At 41.8% G+C, this 18,066-nt stretch overlaps 1 protein-coding gene across 1 annotated transcript in view; it reads left to right on the top strand.

Moving 5' to 3' along the window:
• Nucleotides 1-1,736: 1,736 nt before the first annotated feature.
• Nucleotides 1,737-18,066, top strand: part of rer1 (retention in endoplasmic reticulum sorting receptor 1) — a 60,381-nt gene continuing 44,051 nt past the window's right edge. The window contains exon 1 of the mRNA XM_028807449.2: nucleotides 1,737-1,840. The gene's annotated coding sequence lies outside the window, so the exon portion shown is untranslated. The remainder of the gene's footprint in view (nucleotides 1,841-18,066) is intronic.

The following is an 18,066-nucleotide window of genomic DNA, read 5'->3' as shown; positions in this document are numbered from 1 at the left end:
TCAGACTGGTGATTGGACATACATCTTCATCACTTTGTGGTAGGGAGCTGAATTTATGCTGTCCTTAGTTATGGTACGTCTTCCAGGTCCTGAAGCGGCAAAGCATCCCTCTCTACACCATCACACTACCACCACCATTGAGACTGAGGGTGTGTTCTTATTATGGAAAGCTGCATTAGATTAATGCCAGATGTAACAGGACCCATGACTGCAAAAACATTTCACTTTTGACTCATCAGTCCACCCAACAACAGCAATAATAATAAATACATTTTATTTATATAGTGCCTTTCCCATGCTCAAGGTGCTTTATCCCAAACATTTTGGGGGTAATCAACATGTTTTTTGCAAATGTTTGAGGATCCTATATGTTCCTCTTGTTTAGCAGTAGTTTTTCCTTTGCAAATTTCCATAGGATACCATTTTTCCCCATAGCTTTCTAAAAGTGGAATAATGAATGCTGTGGTTGAAATTTAACATCTTATTAAAGAAAGAAACGTCCTCTAACAGGACAATTCAGTAATCAGGCTGGAGAAAAGGTGTTCATTGTATCTTTTAATTACTTGTCGGCAAAATGCCTTGGAGGGAGCATTCTTCAAAAGCAGTCTGTTTCAGCATTGTCAGAATGATCAGAATAGTCAGAGAAACAAAGAATAGAGGTTCATTTTATAAACTGCTGAATTTACATACAGTGTCAATGTCAATGCATACATTTTACTCTGGGTGGTTCATTGGTTTACACCCAGATGATTTATATAAAATAAAAGTATATTATATTATATTCTGGTTCTTCTTATACCTTTTGAGATGAGCCACCACCCTTGAAACTTCTGTGCATATAATAACTGTCCATTCTAGTTTATAGGACATCTGCTGATTTCTTAGTCATCCTTCAGTACATTTTGCATATTACATCAACCTTTCTTCTGGTACATTCATTATTTACTTGACCATCTCAGTATTTTTCCTAAACCAATTCTTATATTTCAGTGCACATTTTGTAGTTCACTTGACCTTTATCTCGTTTCCGACATTTATTAACCCTTTATGCTATTTCTTAAATATGAATGCTATGTTACCCTAAAATTATTCTTCCATAATGCTGACATTAACTGAGCCGACAGGGGCCTGTTCATTTAGGTTCTTCTGTGACATCCAGGATAAACTTTCTATGTGCTCTTGGATTAAATTTGGCTGTGTCTATTCTAACTGAACCAGTAATCATTTAAATTTAGGTGATTGGTTATTTAGTGTCTGAGGGAGCAATTACTTTTTCATCTGGGTGAAGTACTGTAGGTGTTGATGGACTTTTTTCCTTTAATAACTCAAATGATCATTTAAAAAATGTTCAATGTGTTTCCTTAGGTGGTCTTTTGCATCATCCTAAATTTGTTTCGCTATCAGAAACAAAGTATGTAATCTTTTGTTTGTCATTTTGCAAACAGGGGAAATCGGAGAGTGCAAATGCTTTTCACGGCACTGTAGGTTATGTACATGCCTTTAATTCTTTGTTTAGATTAAAAAACGATTAAGATATTGTTAGAGACACTATAATATGGTTATAAAATCAAGTAATCAATAACTATCAGTGAAATTATTTAAAAAGTAATTTGCTAATTTAATAACTGCGAAATTCGGTAGCAAGAAGACTAACACGAAGAAATGTTAAAAGGCCTCTCTGGTTAAGTAAGCGCGGCGTGTTCCTCCAGCTACAGAGCATGGGGCGGGCTCTTCGTACCGCTGTTCTAGTTTAGTTTGTGACGTGTACATGTTCCGAGCAGCTTCACGAGAAGAGCAGCGAGCTCGAGCGGAGTGGAAGCGGGTGTGAGATACCTCCCAGGTAAGCATACAGACGCTTACACTGTCTTATGAGAGTGTTTTAAAATGAAACAAGGTGCACCTTTATACGCAGTAACAGTGCATCAAAAAGGCGACGTTTCATTTTTCCATTTTTGTAAAGCACACAGACGCAAATCGACTAACGTCTATTTCAGATTCGGCTTCGGGTTGAGGTTGGCCGGAAGTGAGTTGTTCACTTGTTTAGGTTGTTTGATGGCACTTGTAGTTTTTAAGGGTGGTATGTGCAGATCTGAATAAACGGTGGAAGTGGTAGAGTGCGAACTACAAACTCCATGGTTCACTTAGTTAGGGTTGAACGGCGTGCGAATCGCGTTGCATTTCGGGAGATGAAGTCGGTGCCGATAACGTTTTGGGGAAAATACGTGAGAAGTCGCAGAATAATAAACTACGTTTTCCAGAATGCAGTGGGTTTCCGAGTAGACGTCTACACTCGACCTTAGGAGCATTTTTTTCCCCCAGAATGTACATTCTTCCGCCTATATAACACAATGTAACTGACTACTGAAATTTGCATTGTTTTGTCTTTTGAAAAAGCGAAACGTGTTTGTAAGTTAAAATATTATAGCACTGTGTCTATGGTCATTAATGACAGTTCTTCGAAATACAGTATAACATCTGTTTATCGGAAAGTCCCGGAAGTCTCACTATTGGGACATATTTGTTTCTTATTTGTGTATAAACATACAGCCATCAGTTGTATTGTTTATCTGATGTAACTATGTCAATATATAATTACACGCTCATTTAGAACAAGTTTTTCTACCTCTTGGCATCCAGAGTATCCTCTTCTGATTTGCTCCGTAGGTTTCCGTCCATTAATGGGCCTTATTTAATAAATATGGCACTGTAACATAAAATATAATTATACTCAAACTGTAATAACGTCAGAATAAAAATATTTTTTCGACCATTGGGTGAGCACATGAATAAATAGAAGGAAAGAAACACAATGTAGTTTCTTTCAATCCCAGGTTTTCTCAAGATCTATGTGAAGATAGTATTGTTTGCCTTTCTTCTTCTTCTTTTCTTTGTCCTAGCGTTTGGCTTGCAGAGGTGCAGAGTCTGTATGTTTGTTCGCCTTTCTCCACTTGACCGGATCAAAGACAACCCTTCTTGGGGAAACGAAGTGCTGCATGCCTTCTCATAGCCTATCTATCCAACACTTCTTTGGCTGGCCGGCCACATAGTCGTCTTCTATCTAAACTGATACTGTACATTTGAACACATGACTATATGACCATACCATCGTAAGGGTGTCTCTCACATCTTCTAAATGTCCTTGTTCATAACGTGGGCCAAACTTATCAGTCCGAGTATCCAAACAGAGCATTCACTTTTCCATGACATGCAGCGTTTGTTTATGTTTCACAGTTGCCTCCCAGCATTCAGCTCCATACAGGGCCACTGGCTGCACCACCATCTTGTAGATTTTAACCTTGAGGTGTATGAGTATCTTATGATTGAAGAGGATCCCTTTCACTTGATGCCACTTGAGCAAGGCGACATTAACACAGGTGCGGGCATCGGGTTAAGTGTTGCCATTAGTACTCATCATGGAAACCAGATACCTGAACTGGGTGGATTTGATCAGGTCCTGGCTATCTATAGGGATGGACCACATTTCATGTACACGGTCTTCTTGATGTTTAGCTGCTTTCCATTTTCCTCTTGCCGTGTCTCCTTTGAGAGGAAGACATTGTGGACATACAGGAGTGTGAAGATTGAATATCGGCAGTGACCATGTCCATACTTGGGATAAACAAGAGAAGTGACAGGACTGATTCTTGGAGGATGCTGGTTTGGATAAAGAAAGGTGGTGAAATTCCATCAGGACATCTTGGTACAGGACTCGGACCCAGCACACGTGGGCTTCTGGGACGCCTTGGGATCGGAGCACATGCCAAATGAAATTGTCTGTCATTGTCCAACCTGCTATATCCTAATACAGGGTCACGGGGGGTCTGCTGGAGCCAATCACAGCCAGCACAGGGCGCAAGGCAGGAACAAATCCCGGGCAGAGCGCCAGCCCACCACAGGAAATTAAATTGTGCAACACCCAATCGAAGGCGCTTTCAAGGTTGAGGAATGCCACGTGGATAGACTTTTTCTTTTCCAGATGTCTCTTCATTAGCAGTCGTTTGGCGTAGATGGTGTCTATTGTCCTAGTTACCCTAATTAAACAATTCTGGTTTGGGGTGATCTTGATGATGACACAAAAGCCAATGCCGAGGATCTGCACAAATGTTTTCATTGCATGGCACAATAGGTGGATCTGGTGGTAGTTGGCGCATTCGGTTACTATTCCAGATCGCCACTGTGATGCTCCTTGTTTAAGCTTGGGGCACTACACCACCTTCAATGATCTTGTTAAAGAGCACCATGAGGATTTCAACACTGACATCCAAAAAATGTACACAGTTTAACAGGAATATTGTCGGGCCCGGTAGCATTTCCATGCTTCATTTTGCAGATGATAGAGTTGAGTTCATGGATGCTGCTTGGCAAGACTGGTCCCAGAATTGGTTTGGCATTGGGAATCGTTGGGTGTGGAAATCCTTCACAGCAGAAATATTCACTCCTGAGTTGTAGGATGGTGCATGGATCTCACACAGAACTTAGTTATTGGGGCTGTTGATGTTATTATTATTATTCATTACATTTATATAGTGGTGATCTGACTAATGTCTTGTGTTGGCAAGATGGTAAATTGGGTTTTTCCAGCTCTTCATACAAATTAGCATAGTGCTGGGCCTTTGCAGATGATACTTATTTCCCCGCTGATTTCAGTGCTTTGTACTTTCTCCGGCCCCGTTCAGCCTATATACATCGGACTTCCAATACAACTCGGAGTCCTGGTACGTGCAAAAGTTCGCTGATGACACTGCTATCGTGGGCTGCATCAGGAGTGGGCAGGAGGAGGAGTATAGGGACCTAATCAATGAGTTTGTTAAATGGTGCGACTCAAACCACCTACACCTGAACACCAGCAAAACCAAAGAGCTGGTGGTGGATTTTAGGAGGCCCAGACCCCTCATGGACCCCGTGATCATCAGAGGTGACAGTGTGCAGATGGTGCAAACCTATAAATACCTGGGATGCAGCTGGATGATAAATTAGACTGGACTGCCAATACTAATGCTCTGTGTAAGAAAGGACAGAGCCGGTTATACTTCCTTAGAAGGCTGGCGTCCTTCAACATCTGCAATAAGATGTTGCAGATGTTCTATTAGACGATTGTGGCGAACGCCCTCTTCTACGCGGTGGTGTGCTGGGGAGGCAGCATTAAGAAGAAAGACGCCTCACGCCTGGACAAACTGGTGAGGAAGGCAGGCTCTATTGTTGGCATGGAGCTGGACAGTTTGACATCTGTGGCAGAGCGACGAGCGCCCAGCAGGCTCCTATCAATTATGGAAAATCCACTGCATCCACTAAACAGTGTCATCTCCAGACAGAAGAGCAGCTTCAGCGACAGACTGCTGTCAATGTCCTGCTCCACTGATAGACTGAGAAGATCGTTCCTTCCCCAAACTATGCGACTCTTTAATTCCACCCGGGGGAGTAAACATTAACATTATACAAAGATATTGTCTGTTTTTTTACCTGCATTATTATCAATTTTTAATATTGTTTTTTGTGTCAGTAAGGTGGTGCTGGAGTATGTGAATTTCCCCTTGGGATTAATAAAGTATCTATCTAATAATAACTTAATGACGTGATTGCATCCAGGCCTTGTATGCTGCTTTCTTGTTGTTGATGGCTGTCTGGACTGCCTCACTCTACCACCAGACTTGTTTGTTGATAAATCGGTACATAGGCTTAGTTTTCCCCAACGTCTTTACAGCAGCGTTGCAGATTTGGTCTGTGAGATTGCTTCAGAAGGCTTTCACTGGCTGATCAGAGTTTATATCGAGGGGACTGTGGGCAGTGGCTAGTTGATTCTTATTTTCCACCATCTTCCACCACTTGAACTTTTTGGGAAAAGTTGTGTGCTGACACGGTGGCAACCAAAGGTTAAGATGGAAGTCGTGGATGAGTAGCCGATATTGGAGGGCAGTGGTGTTGCATTGAATCACTTTGGCATCAATGGACAGCTTCTGGTGGATCAGTCAATAATCAATTTGGGTCAATCGTCTGCCACTAATGTAAGTGGCCAATTGGGATGGCCTTTTGTTCAAGAAGGTGTTAGCACTAATGAGACCGTGGGCCTTGGTGCAACCCAGGATGCAACCAGTTTCAGTCTCCAAAACCCTGTCTGCCGTTGAATCGAGTCTAGCCATCGCTCGTTGTACCCACGTGACCATTCAGGTCACTCCTGACCAACAGGTGTTCATCTTGGTTGTTAGATTGAAGATGAGTATTGATGCGTTCCCAAAATTCGACCTTTAAATCATTTGGGCATCCCGTTGCTGAGCATAACAGGTGAACATTCACAGGACTGATGACCCAGTGTCGACTTTAATGGACAAGAGGCAGTCAAAGATGCGGTAATCTCAACAACTTGTCCTGAAGTTTCTTGCTGACGACCACCTCAGCACCATTTTGATTTTTCATGTGGTCACTGCAGAAGACTTTGTAGCCTTTGCAGACATCTCCATCAATTTTGTCTCCTGTACACATGCAGTGTCGTTGGCTGCAAATTCATGACTGTGCCCAGTAAGTGTACCGATGTTAATGGTTGCCAGTCGTAAGTATTGTCATTGATGTGGTGGCAGTAGTGAGCTAGCTTCTTTGGCCTACTCCATCCATGAGCAGGTAGCCCTTGTACATTTCTCATATTGTTCGGGTGAGGGCGATGCATGTCATTAACTGGGGACACCCTAGCATACCAAGTCTAGTTTTGAAGGGCATAGCATGGTTGATGTGATGAAAAAATACCCCAACTGAGGTGACACACCATTTGTTGTTCAAGGCCCCCACTGTAAGCCAAGTGTTTCCGGCTGGCCCTGTGAGGAGGTGGTGGTAGGATTTTGCTGGCCAAATATAGTATTGTTTGTGTTACTTGTAATTGTTTGTATAAGTTGTATGCAGTGCTGGTTGGAAACAATTATTTTCATTTTACCTGTTAATAGACTAGAGTTACAGTTGTCATTTCTTTGCGTCTCATACTGTTGGGTCCTATATCTCTACATTATTATTGTTAAGTCCATGATTCTTTTCAATCAATATATTTTGGACTCTGAATTTAATAAATGTAACTCAATGGTGACATTTCTTAGCATGTCGAGATCAAATAGCATCAAGATTAGAAAGCGTGTCAAAATAGCTAATATAAGTACCAGCAACTGCATGAACACTGTTTTGCCACTGTCTGTTGCATCAAACCCTGAATGTGAGAGATGTGTATAATTCTGAAAATATGTAATGCTGCATTCACCTGTTATTTTTGGAATCATGACATGATTAATCGTCTCTATGCATAGGTGGATATTGGGTGGTTTTCCAAAAATATAGATTCCTATCGCCAGATACCCAACATCTGTTTATTTGAAGTCATACTTAGCCTTCTGTTTGTATGTATGTAGTTTTTACTGCATTTGAACACTTGCAATATACTAATATTTTATTAATTACAAATTGCAGGTTGGTCCAGTCTGGGTGGAATTTGCATATACAGTGGAACCTCGGTTCACGAACGCCTCGGTACACGTACAACTCGGTTTACGACCAAAAAGTTCGCCAAACTTTTGCCTTGGTTCACGACCACACACTCGGTATACGAACAAGCCAGTTTCCCTTTTGGTTTGTGCGCGCCGATGAATTCCGCACGTGTTGCATTGTTCTTGGTCAGACGTGCTTGCTTGTACGTGCCTGCATGCGTGCTTTGGCTGTGAACTCTTTGTGCTCTATTTCATTTCCCTTCCGGTTCGTACGCGCCAATTACTGTATTTAAGCACGTGTTCAGCCTATCCCTGTTCATTGTTCTCAGTCAGACGTGCGTGCTTTACCTGTGAACTCTTTGTGCTCTACGGTATTTCGTGTGCTTTTGCAGTTAACCATGGCTTCTAAGCAAGTGAAGAGTGGTGAGAAGAAAGTTTTGCAGAAAATTGAAATCGAAGTAAAGAAAGAAATTATTGAAAAGTATGAGCGTGGCGTTCGTGTTACTGATCTTGCCGCCGAGTACAAGAAGTCAAAATCTATGATTTCGACTATTCTAAAGCAGAAAGAATCTATTAAAGCTGCTGATGTTGCAAAAGCAGTTACAATGTTAACCAAGCAGAGGCCTCAAGTGCTGGAAGAGGTGGGAAAACTTTTGCTAGTGTGGCTGAACGAGAAGCAACTTGCAGGGGATAGCGTAAGCGAGGCGATGTTATTCGAGAAAGCCAGGAAGATTCATGGTGATTTGCTGCAAAACTATCCTTCTACGAGTGGTGAAAGTGAGGAATTTAAAGCCAGTAGAGGATGGTTTGAAAAGTTTCGCAAGAGAAGTGGCATTCCTAGTGTGGTAAGGCATGGAGAGGCTGCTAGTTCAGACGCTGAAGCTGCGAAAGAATTTGTGAAAAATTTCACAAAATTAGTGGAGGACGAAGGCTACATCCCGCAACAAATCTTCAACTGCGACGAGACCGGATTGTTCTGGAAGAGGATGCCGAAGAGGACCTACATTACCCAGGAAGAGAAGGCTATGCCCGGCCATAAACCAATGATGGACAGGTTAACCGTTTTGCTGTGTGCTAACGCTAGTGGCGACATAAAAATCAAGCCGCTACTTGTTTACCAATTTGAGAACCCTCATGCTTTCAAACAGCACAATGTAAACAAAGCCAGACTGCCTGTGATGTGGAGGGCAAACACGAAGGGGTGGGTCACAAGGACTTTGTTTTTGGAATGGCTGCATGAGGCTTTCGCTCCCGCTGTGAAGCGATATCTTGAAGAGAATAACCTGCCTAAAAAATGCATTCTTCTGATGGACAATGCACCGGCACACCCTCCAAATTTGGTTGACGATATGGTCGAGGAGTACGACTTTATTAAGGTCGTGTTCCTCCCCCCCAACACGACGACGACTCTTCTGCAGCCCATGGACCAGCAGGTTATTTCAAATGTTAAGAAACTGTACACCAAAGAACTATTCACCAGGTGTTTCAATGTGACCGAGGAGACGTCTTTGACCCTGAAAGAGTTCTGGAAGAACCACTTTAATATTGTTCATTGCATCGGCCTCATTGATAAAGCCTGGGAAGACGTCACACACCGCACCTTGATCTCGGCCTGGAAGAAACTTTGGCCAGAATGCATTCCTGAACAGGTTTTAGAAAGCTTTGAGCCTCCTGTTGTGGATGAGATTGTGTCCATGGGCAAGAGCATGGGTCTTGAATTGGACAATGAGGACAACGAGGAGCTGGTCCTGGATCACAAGGAGGAGCTGACGACGGAGGAACTCTCTAAACTCCAGCAGGAGCAGCTTAGGTTGCTCACCGAGGAGCAGTCCTCCGGGGAAGAAGAAGAAAGGGCAGTTATAAAAAGTCATGAGATAAAAGCCATCATGGAAAAATGGAACGAGTGTCAGGATTTTTTCGAAAAGAACCACCCTGACAAAGTGGTTACGAACAGAGTGATAAACATGATGAACGACAATGTCGTCTCGCATTTCCGAAAAATTTTAATGCGTAGGAAAAGGCAAGTCACATTAGACCGCTATTTCACTAAGTCTGATCCACCAGCTAAACAGCTAAAAATGCCAGAAACCCAAGAAATCACAAGAGAGAAAACACCTGAAGGAAAACATCCCTCCATCGCGGAGCCAGACTCTCCCTCAAAACTGTAACCTCCTCTCCCCCCAGTCCCTCCTCACTTTATGCCAGAACTCGACTCATGCAAGGTTAGTTTCTTGGTGGTTTATGGTTAGTTTTTGTATTACAGATTTTTCAAATGTTCCTTTTTTTCCCCCCTGTGCTTAAAACTCATTAAAAAAAGTGTTTATACAGCGATCGGGCATGAACTCCTGCAATATTATTTTCTTGGTTGCTTGTGGTTGGTTTTTAAATAAAGTTTGGATTTGTTCAAATGTTCCTTTTTTCCCCCCTGTGCTTAGTGTTTATACAGTGATCGGGTCATAAAGACTATAGCACAAACTCTTACAATGTTATTTTCTTGGTTGCTTGTGGTTGGGTTTTAAATAAAGTTCGGATTTGTTCAAATGTTCCTTTTTTCCCCCCGTGCTTAAAACTCATAAAACAAAAAAAAGTGTTTATACAACGATCGGGTTGTAAGACTATAGCGCGAACTGCTGCAATGTTAGAGAGAGAGAGAGAGAGCAGGCTTGCGTGCTGATGAGAGAGAGAGTGCGTGCAGCTGAGAGCGAGCTTACACGTGCAGCTGAGCAGGGAGCGTGGGTGTTTGTGTCAGTGTTATTCAATGTTTTTACATTAGTTTACTGTTGCACTGTGCATTCTATGGTGTAATTAACTATATTTGTGCTTAAAAAATATTTTAAAAAATATATTAGCTTACAGTTCGTACGGTCTGGAACGGATTAATTGTATTTACATACAATCCTATGGGGGAAATTGCTTCGGTTCACGACCAATTCGGTTTACGACCAGAGGTTTGGAACGAATTATGGTCGTGAACCGAGGTTCCACTGTAGCTTTGCTATTGGTTTTTTCATTTCCCTTCTACATCCTTTTTTGTTATGAGGTATATACAGGAGTTTACTTTGTGATTGATTCATGTCTTATTTGGATTTGTTCCCACCTTAAAGTCTGAAGCTTCCAGAATAAGCTCAGGCTGTGGCCTCCGTTGTCCCAAAAATTGCATTAGGCAAGTGCTGTAAGTGTATGGAAGTTGCTTGACTTTCTTTTGTGTCTGAATATATTTTATTACAGTTTTTGGATATATTTGAATATTAAAACTACTGAAGTGAATAACATTGATTATCTAGTTGCAGTGGCACCTGTTAATTACCTTGCACGATACCTTGGCAAGCTCTGTAGGCCCTGCTGTTTTGTTGAAGGATGTGTGTGTGGCAGATTCACTGGCAGGATGATGCCCAACCTCTTGCAGCATCCAAATGGTGCCATCTTTTGCCTTTATGCCTTGTGTGGATGCGTTGTTCTTATGTGTGACTGGACATTTCTTGCGGGGAGGTGGAAGGACCTGGAGTCGAACCGGCAACCTCTTGATTAAGAGACAGCAGTTCTTACCTCTGCATCAGGCAAGCGGATGTGTCAGCATTGTACCCTAACCCAATTTCTTTTTCTTCAGTTATATTCTTGAATAAAAGTGCACTTGTTTTGTTAGACATGTACCATTTGTGAAAGTGTTTATTTGATATTTGAACACTTCATGTCAACATTTTGTCATTAGTACTATAACATGAAAAAAGTTTCTGTTTTAGTTTATGTGTTCAGTGTTTCTTGCTTCGCATTTCCTGTCATCCTTCATTTACCCAAATCGTTGTAGACACGGAACACACATGAAATCCATGAGTTTCAAATAACAGTATATTATTTACCTTATACAATTCTAGACCTAGAATTATCACACCCAGATAAATAGACTTGAGCTAGGAGAACTTTTTGTCAGACTTGATTTGAAACATCTGTTAAACAAAGACACTGATGAGGCGGTGTGAAGGAATTTAAGGTGGCCTGGTATTACGGCTTTTTTTTTTTTTGTGGCTTCAGGGATTCGTGAATGTGGAGTGATGGCTAGCCCATCTAGTCTAGTTCCACAGAAAAGCTTCTGTAGTACATATTGCTGAAAAACTTAACACTAGGCATGATAGAAATGTGTCGGAACACACAATACATCACAAATTGATGCATATGGAGCTGCATAGCTATAGGCCAGTCTCAGCACCCGGCTGACCCTTGTCCACTGTCAAAAGCTCCTACAGTGTCCATGTAAGCTTCAGAACTGGACCGTGGAGCAATGGAAGTAGGTGGCCTGGGCAGATGAATCATGTGTTCTTTTAGATCATGTGGATGGCTGGGTGTGTTTGTGTCGTTTACCTGGGGAAGAGATGGTTGCAGGTTGCGCTATAGGAGAAGGCAAGCCAGCGGTTTGCAGTACAATGCTCTGTTAAGTGTTCTGCTGGGAAACCTTTGGTCCTTGCATTCATCTGGATCATCTGGATGTTACTTTGACATGTACCACCTACCCAGTGATGGTTGCAGACCACATACATTCCTTCATGACAATAGAATTCCCTGATGGTCTATTTTAGCAGGATAATGCACTCTACCACATTGCAAAAATTATTTGGGAATGGTTTGACGAATATGACAACGAGCCCAAGTGTTGACTTGGCCTCCAAATTCCCCAGATCTTAGCCTGATTGAGAATCTGGGGGGGTGTACTGAAAACAACAAGCCTTATTCATGGAGGCCCCGACTCACAAGTTACAGGACTTAAAGTACTTGGTGCCAGATACTACAGGACACCTTCAGAGGTTTTGTGGAGTCCATGCCTCAATGGGTCCGAGCTGTTTTGTTGGTACAAGGGGGCGCCAATTGGTTATAAAAAACAAAAGCACAAAACTATTATCAAACTTAGAGTGATTCTTTTTGAGTGATCTCTCAAAATACACTCCTTGAGATGCAACAATCCTCTACTGATTTGCTGAGTTGTCTATGGGAAACCATCAGGAATAAATATCTGGAGGAGTGTTACAGCCAAAACTAGATTTTGCACTATGACAATGCACCTGCACAAACTTCATTGTCAGTCAAAACATTATTGACCAAAAGCTATGTGGTTATTTATTCAAACTTCCCATATTTGCTAGATCTCACTTCATGTGACTTCTTTTTGTTTCTTAAAATAAATATAGAACAGAAGGGAAGAAGTTTTTCTAACATGTTAGAGATCTAGGTAAAAACACAGGAGGCTCTATATATGGCAACAAAAGATGAGTGCAGGAAATGTTTCCAGGTATTAGAGAAAAGCTGATACAAGTGTATTGCATCCCAAGGAGAGTGTTTTATAGGTGACCAAAGGGGAATTGGGGAGTTTTATAATAAATATATATATATTTTTTTTCTGTCTTAACAATTCTGGGAATTTTTGGGTCCCTCCTTGTATGAGTCTATACATGTATAGAGATGTATGCAGTGGATTCAGACCCACTACTTTATTCACACTTTAATGCGTTGTAGATTTAATTTTAAATGGCTAAATTTGTCATTTTTTTCTCATCAATCTACACTCAATAACCTATAATGACAAAGTGAAGCCATGCTTTCAGAAACATTTGCAAATTTATTAAAAATCCAAAACTGAAATCTCTCAGTTCCATATACATCTAAAACACATCTAAATTAAGTAATGAAGTACCGTATATACTCTAGGATAAGTTCTCCCATGGATACGTCGGGACTTGATTTTATTGTATAATTTATGATAATTTATAATGTCAGTTGTATAAGTTAAATGCGGAAAACTCACGCTATTGGTCCAAGAGATTATGATATGCTAACGCCCACCTGAGAGAGTAACCACGGAGCATACTCTCGTGCCTATGTGACTACACAGTGATGCCCAAGCTATTCTGAAGCAACGTTTGCACTGTTTTATGTTTTTTGTGTCTCACACCCTCGTACACCTTTATCATAAGAGCATCCCTTATCTAATATGTGAATTTCCCATTGGGATTAATAAAGTATCTATCTATCTATCTATCTATCTATCTATCTATCTATGGAGCGTCAAATCAGAAGAAAATATGAAGCTTGTTTTAAATTAAATTACGCTGTTGCAACAAAATTCAATGTGTCTGAGAAACTGATGCGAGATTGGAGGAGGCAAGAAGATTTGTCGCAATTTTTAAATGGGTGTATACGTCGGGGGTCTCATTTTTTTGATTTTTTTTTTCTTTTTTTTTTTTTTTTCGGTTTCAAGACCCGACTTATACATGAGTATATACGGTATTAACATCTGGGGAAAATATGGAAGAGAAAATAGAAATTTACTATCATTTACAGTGGTGTGAAAAACTATTTGCCCCCTTCCTGATTTCTTATTCTTTTGCATGTTTGTCACACAAAATGTTTCTGATCATCAAACACATTTAACCATTAGTCAAATATAACACAAGTAAACACAAAATGCAGTTTGTAAATGGTGGTTTTTATTATTTAGGGAGAAAAAAAAATCCAAACCTACATGGCCCTGTGTGAAAAAGTAATTGCCCCCTGAACCTAATAACTGGTTGGGCCACCCTTAGCAGCAATAACTGCAATCAAGCGTTTGCAATAACTTGCAATGAGTCTTTTACAGCGCTCTGGAGGAATTTTGGCCCACTCATCTTTGCAAAATTGTTGTAATTCAGCTTTATTTGAGGGTTTTCTAGCATGAACCGCCTTTTTAAGGTCATGCCATAGCATCTCAATTGGATTCAGGTCAGGACTTTGACTAGGCCACTCCAAAGTCTTCATTTTGTTTTTCTTCAGCCATTCAGAGGTGGATTTGCTGGTGTGTTTTGGGTCATTGTCCTGTTGCAGCACCCAAGATCGCTTCAGCTTGAGTTGACGAACAGATGGCCGGACATTCTCCTTCAGGATTTTTTGGTAGACAGTAGAATTCATGGTTCCATCTATCACAGCAAGCCTTCCAGGTCCTGAAGCAGCAAAACAACCCCAGACCATCACACTACCACCACCATATTTTACTGTTGGTATGATGTTCTTTTTCTGAAATGCTGTGTTCATTTTACGCCAGATGTAACAGGACATTTGCCTTCCAAAAAGTTCAACTTTTGACTCATCAGTCCACAAGGTATTTTCCCAAAAGTCTTGGCAATCATTGAGATGTTTCTTAGCAAAATTGAGACGAGCCCTAATGTTGTTTTTGCTTAACAGTGGTTTGCGTCTTGGAAATCTGCCATGCAGGCCGTTTTTTGCCCAGTCTCTTTCTTATGGTGGAGTCGTGAACACTGACCTTAATTGAGGCAAGTGAGGCCTGCAGTTCTTTAGACGTTGTCCTGGGGTCTTTTGTGACCTCTCGGAAGTGTCGTCTCTGCGCTCTTGGGGTAATTTTGGTCGGCCGGCCACTCCTGGGAAGGTTCACCACTGTTCCATGTTTTTGCCATTTGTGGATAATGGCTCTCACTGTGGTTCGCTGGAGTCCCAAAGCTTTAGAAATGGCTTTATAACCTTTACCAGACTGATAGATCTCAATTACTTCTGTTCTCATTTGTTCCTGAATTTCTTTGGATCTCGGCATGATGTCTAGCTTTTGAGGTGCTTTTGGTCTACTTCTCTGTGTCAGGCAGCTCCTATTTAAGTGATTTCTTGATTGAAACAGGTGTGGCAGTAATCAGGCCTGGGGGTGGCTACGGAAATTGAACTCAGGTGTGATACACCACAGTTAGGTTATTTTTTAACAAGGGGGCAATTACTTTTTCACACAGGGCCATGTAGGTTTGGATTTTTTTTCTCCCTAAATAATAAACACCATCATTTAAAAACTGCATTTTGTGTTTACTTGTGTTATATTTGACTAATGGTTAAATGTGTTTGATGATCAGAAACATTTTGTGTGACAAACATGCAAAAGAATAAGAAATCAGGAAGGGGGCAAATAGTTTTTCACACCACTGTATATTACACCTTTGGAATAGTTTTTAATATATACTGTATGTATATATATATATTTATTACACATAAAATAAATCAGTATATATTCAAATGTGTAAAGCGAGTGGCCTGAAAAATCTGTGGAATGTTATTTAAAAGCAGAAATGGTGATACTGTAATGCAAAAAGTCTCCCTTCCACCTCCCCAAGTGCTTTTGGAATCCTTGACTTAAACAGACAATGGGCAACAAGCACACCCCTTGCCTTTTTCACTCATACCATATCTTGTAGATTCTACACAGCTTTTGATTATAATTGAAGCCAAACATATGTTTCTGGAGCTGTGAGGCAGCAGGGTGAACCATTGAGTATTGATCCCTACTCTATTCATACTTGCTAATTGTGTTATTTGTTATGTATTCAGGAAATATGTTTAAAATATATTAAATATTGAAAACCTGTGCCTCAAGCAAGTCTTTCAGGCTGACTATATAAGCTATTCCTTTTGTTGAGCTAAGATGGTTTTCCCAGTTTTTTATGAACTTTTGTTGTAATAAAATTCGACCTCGCTTACATCCAACTTTTTATAGTCTACAGACGTTTGCAATCTTCGAAGAAAAGATGTTGATCTGCAGGTACTATATCCATCCATTTTCCAACCCGCTGAATCCGAACACAGGGTCACGGGGGTCTGCTGGAGCCAATCCCAGCCAACACAGGGCACAAGGCAAGAACCAATCCCGGGCAGGGTGCCAACCCACCGCAGGACACACACAAACACACCCACAGACCAAGCACACACTAGGGCCAATTTAGAATCGCCAATCCACCTAACCTGCATGTCTTTGGACTGTGGGAGGAAACCGGAGCGCCCGGAGGAAACCCACGCAGACACAGGGAGAACATGCAAACTCCACGCAGGGAGGACCCGGGAAGCGAACCCAGGTCCCCAGGTGTCCCAACTGCGAGGCAGCAGCGCTACCCACTGCGCCACCGTGCCGCCGCAGGTACTATATAATCATTGTTAACGAGGGTCGTCTACCTTTTTATATATATAATATATATATTGCATAGTTTTACTGTCAAATAAAGCAAAGAGTATGCGACACGTGTTTCGCCCTTATTTGGGCTCAACAGGCGTACACACTCTACTGCTCCCCTCTCGGGGGAATCAAACCTCGGACGTCAGAGACAAAGCCCCTTTACACTGCGCCATGGCGTGTGGTTCGTTTATTTGACAGCCTGTAGGTCCGGAGTAATTACATTCATTGCATTCGTAGACTGAGTCTCGATGATCTGAATTGTGTGGGTGATTACCTACCAGGTAACGCTTGTGGTTGGTCTGCCATTCGGCAAACATCCACCACGGTGCCCTCTTTCAGTTGCGAGAAGCAGATCATGGAATGTTGCATAGTTTTATAGTGTGTACGCCTGATGAGCCCAAATGATGGCGAAACACGTGTGTCATACTCTGCTTTATTTGACAGTAAAACTATGCAACATTCCATGATCTGCTTCTCGCAAGTGAAAAAGGGCACCGTGGCGAATGTTTGCCGAATGGCAGACCAACCACAAGCGTTACCTGGTAGGTAACCACCCACACATTTCAGGTCGTCGAGACTCAGTCTAGAATGCTATATATTATATTAAATATATAGTGCATCTGGAAAGTATTCACAGCGCATCACTTTTTCCACATTTTGTTATGTTACAGCCTTATTCCAAAATGGATTCAATTAATTTTTTTCCCTCAGAATTCTACACACAACACCCCATAATGACAATGTGAAAATTCACAGCATTTGCTCAATACTTTGTCGATGCACCTTTGGCAGCAATTACAGCCTCAAGTCTTCTTCAATATGGTGCCACAAGCTTAGGGTCGTTGTCCTGCTGAACGATGAACTGTTGCCCCAGTCTGAGGTCAAGAGTGCTCTGGAGCAGGTTTTCATCCAGGATGTCTCTGTACATTGCTGCAGTCATCTTCCCCTTTATCCTGACTAGTTTCCCAGTCCCTGCTGCTGAAAAACATCCCCACAGCATGATGCTTCCACCACCATGCTTCACTGTAGGGATGGTATTGGCCTGGTGATGAGCGGTGCCTGGTTTCCTCCAAACTTGACGCCTGGCATTCACACCAAAGAGTTCAATCTTTGTCTCATCAGACCAGAGAATTTTCTTTCTCATTTTCCGAGAGTCCTTCAGGTGCCTTTTGGCAAACTCCAGACGGGCTGCCATGTGCCTTTTACTAAGGATTGGCTTCCGTCTGGCCACTCTACCAAACAGGCCTCATTGGTGGATTGCTGCAGAGATGGTTGTCCTTCTGGAAGGTTTTCCTCTCTCCACAGAGGACCTCTGGAGCTCTGACAGAGTGACCATCGGGTTCTTGGTCACCTCCCTGACTAAGGCCCTTCTCCCCAGATCGCTCAGTTTAGATGGCCAGCCAGCTCCACTTACGGATGATGGAGGCCACTGTGCTCATTGGGACCTTCAAAGCAGCAGAAATTTTTCTGTAACCATCCCCAGATTTGTGCCTCGAGACAATCCTGTCTAGGAGGTCTACAGACAGTTCCTTTGACTTCATGCTTTGTTTGTGCTCCGACATGAACTGTCAACTGTGGGACCTTATATAGACACGTGTGTGCCTTTCCAAATCATGTCCAATCAAGTGAATTTACCACAGGTGGAGT

This window comes from Erpetoichthys calabaricus, chromosome 8 (genome assembly GCF_900747795.2).
Source record: "Erpetoichthys calabaricus chromosome 8, fErpCal1.3, whole genome shotgun sequence".
Classification (NCBI taxonomy): Eukaryota; Metazoa; Chordata; class Cladistia; order Polypteriformes; family Polypteridae; genus Erpetoichthys; species Erpetoichthys calabaricus.
This window is presented reverse-complemented; position numbering and strand designations above follow the sequence as displayed.